This window comes from Colobus angolensis, unplaced genomic scaffold (assembly GCF_000951035.1).
Source record: "Colobus angolensis palliatus isolate OR3802 unplaced genomic scaffold, Cang.pa_1.0 Scaffold278, whole genome shotgun sequence".
Classification (NCBI taxonomy): domain Eukaryota; kingdom Metazoa; phylum Chordata; class Mammalia; order Primates; family Cercopithecidae; genus Colobus; species Colobus angolensis.
Window position 1 is genome coordinate 320,344 of NW_012116021.1, and position 2,945 is coordinate 323,288.

General features: G+C 59.3%; 1 pseudogene; it reads left to right on the forward strand.

Annotated features, from left to right (window-relative positions):
• Nucleotides 1-2,709, forward strand: part of LOC105516231 — an 18,276-nt pseudogene extending 15,567 nt beyond the window's left edge.
• The last annotated feature ends 236 nt before the right edge of the window (nt 2,710-2,945 follow it).

Here is a 2,945-nt window from a genome sequence, read left to right on the forward strand (position 1 = left end):
GAGGGTCTGGAGAGGGAGCACCATGTAGGGGCACTAGTGGCACCCCAGTAGCTGGTGAGGGGCAGTGCTTGGTGGGGGAAGGAGTTGAAGGTGAAGCAGCTGCTGGGCCTGTGGGCAGAGGTGTGAGCCTGGGATTCAGATCAGGTGCCAGCCAGAGGCAGAGTGGATCCTAGGAGCAGATGAGCTGATGAAAGGCAACTGAGTCGGCCAAGAGGATGAAGCTGCCATTCATCCATCCTGGTGGCTTCAGAGAAGAACTAGAGCTCTCAGCCATGGATAGCGGCAGACTCTCTGTGGTAGCTGTGCCATGGGGGCCAGCCCAGTCATCGCTGAAATGAACACCTCTCCCCAAAGGCAGAACAGGAGTTGTTCCATAGCAGGGCAGAGCAGGGCAGACTCAGGGCGGCCTACAGTTAGCACCGCTGGTGCTCCCACCAGGAGACTGCATGGGCATCTGAACCCAGCACATGATCACAGTGAGTTCTGGATAGGGAGCAGTCTTGTGGGGTGCAGAGCTGACTCTCACTCAGAAGCCACGGCATGCGGTACTGCTCCAAGTACCTCCAGAGGGGTCCCCCTGCCAGCCCTTGAAAATGGCAGAGCCAAGGACCTCCTGAGCCTGGCGCTCTCCCTCCTGAGAGGTGCAGATGGTATTCAGCAAGCGCAAAGCTGCCTCCTGAGCCTGGCACTCTCCCTCCTGAGAGGCGCAGATGGTATTCAGCAAGTGCAAAGCTGAGGTTTCTTGGGTCTCTCACATCAGCACCTCTGAGGCCTGGGTTCTGTATTTCCCTGGAGCCCCACTCCTGCTATGGCCCCCTCCCCACAATGAGATATTCATCAGGCTGGTGTCTACAGCTGCTGCTTACTCGTTGCTGGGAGCCTTTTGTCAGGAATGTCCAGGAATGAGGAAGGGACAGGACCAGACCATCAGCAACCGTCTCGCACTCTATAGTCTCATGTTACTCAGAGCTTCCCCGTTCTCCAGCAATATGAAGGACTAGATTGAATGGGCACCAGGGGGCCAGGCTGGCAGTGTCACCCAGGAAAGCCTGGAAGAGGCTACATGGGCTACCTGGCCCAGTTGGGGAGGAGGCCAGGACTGAGTCTTGTCTTGACAGCAGCCCTGTGCGACAGCACTGAACTGGGCAGGGAAGGGGTCAGGTGTCCCCACTTTTCACATAAGGAAACTGAAGCTCATGGAGGGCAAGTAACTGTATTCAGAGCACATGGCGAGTAAGAGGCACAACTTCTGCCTGCAAGTCTAGGATTTCCTTCACCAGAGGACACTGCTTGCTCCCTGGAGCTCAGGACCCTGTGTTTTGTTTCACTCCCACCCACAGGGCTCCTGTATCCAGGCATCAGCTCCAACTCCCACTCCTGGAGGTGGAGGTGGGAGGATCACTTGAGCCCAGGAGTTCCATGCCACCCTCGGCAAGATAGTGAGACCTTGTCTCTACACAAAAAATTTAAAAATAGCTGGGCTTGGTGGTGGCACGTGACTGTAGTCCTAGCTACTCGAGAGGCTGACATTGGAGGATCACTTTGAGCCCAAGAGGTTGAGGCTGCGGTGAGCCGTGATCACTGTACTCCAGCCTGGTGACAGAGCGAGACCCTATCACCACCCCCACCCCCGCCAAACAAAACAACAACAACTGAATAGACAAGTATCCTATTGGCGTGATAGGTCCTGAGTCCCCTCTCAGATCAGTAACATTGGACAGGTGTCTTTTCCTCTGGACCTCGGTGTCCCCATCTGAGTGCGAAAAGGCAGTGGGGAGATGCATCTTCCCATTGAAGTGATGTAGAAGCCGGAGTGAAAAGCCATACTCCAAGGGGCTCCAAGTCCAGCCACCGTCCCAGCAGGGTCCAGCACGGCAGCCAGTGCGGCACAGGCATCAGGTCCCCACCTTATTCCCCGATTGCCCACTCTCAGACCACAGAGTTCATCATCTTGGAGCTGCTGGCCAGTCTGTACTCATGTGGGGACCAGAACACACTGGTGGAGCAGTTGGCAGAAGAGGCACAGCGGCGCGACGAGATGCTGCGCATGCACCACATGCTGAAGGAGGTGCTCACCATCATCTGGGACATCAGCACGACCACCATCAGCCTGCCGGTGAACCTGCATGTGGACAACTGCTGGCTGCAGGTGCAGAGCGTCCCAGACGAACGCAGATACCAGGGCCGGCCCCCACGGCCCCAAAGTCCCCCAGCCTGGCCGCCGAGAGGAGTGCCAAGGGGGCAGTGGCGTGGCCCCTCACCAGGGTGGCTCCCACCTGGAGTGAGAGGCGGAGCTTGCCAAGGAGCACTGGCTGCGGGGCGGGGTGGAGCTGGGCTGTTGGTGCTGCTGGGGCGGGGCTTAAACTCTGGCGACCTCATTGGGGCCTGGCAGGGAGGAGCTTCTGTGCATGGGCGTGGCCGGCACTGGACTGGGGCGGGGCCTCGGGGCGGAGCCGCCCATTTCTCCTGTCCCCGTGCCTTGCTGCCTGTCACCTTGCAGGTCGCCCAAGTCCAGCCCCGGGGTGCCCAGCCACCCTCCCATGTCCCCAGCCCAGCCTGGGTTGCGGGCCCGGCTTCTGGGCTTCCTCCTGCTGGTCTGCCCTTGGGGAAGTGCCACCCCATATCCTCCAGACCAGAGACTTTCCCTGATCCCTTTGACCCTACTCCCCAGGTGCTCTCATGCCCCACTCGGGATCACCAAGTAAGTAGGGGCTGAAAGCAGCCAAAGAGGCCGCTGGACGGGTGTGGCCGGGAAGGAAATGGGACTGGATTCCAGAGCATCGGACCTGGCCGCCAGAACTGGCCATCTCCATCCAAGAAACTGGGACCTTGGCTGCCGGAGTCACGTGTGGCTGAGGGCTGGCGGAGCCTGTCCCCCAGGGAGGGCTGAGTCTTGGAGTAGTCGTTTTTGAGGAAAGGGCTGTGGGGCTCGTCCCACCTGCCCC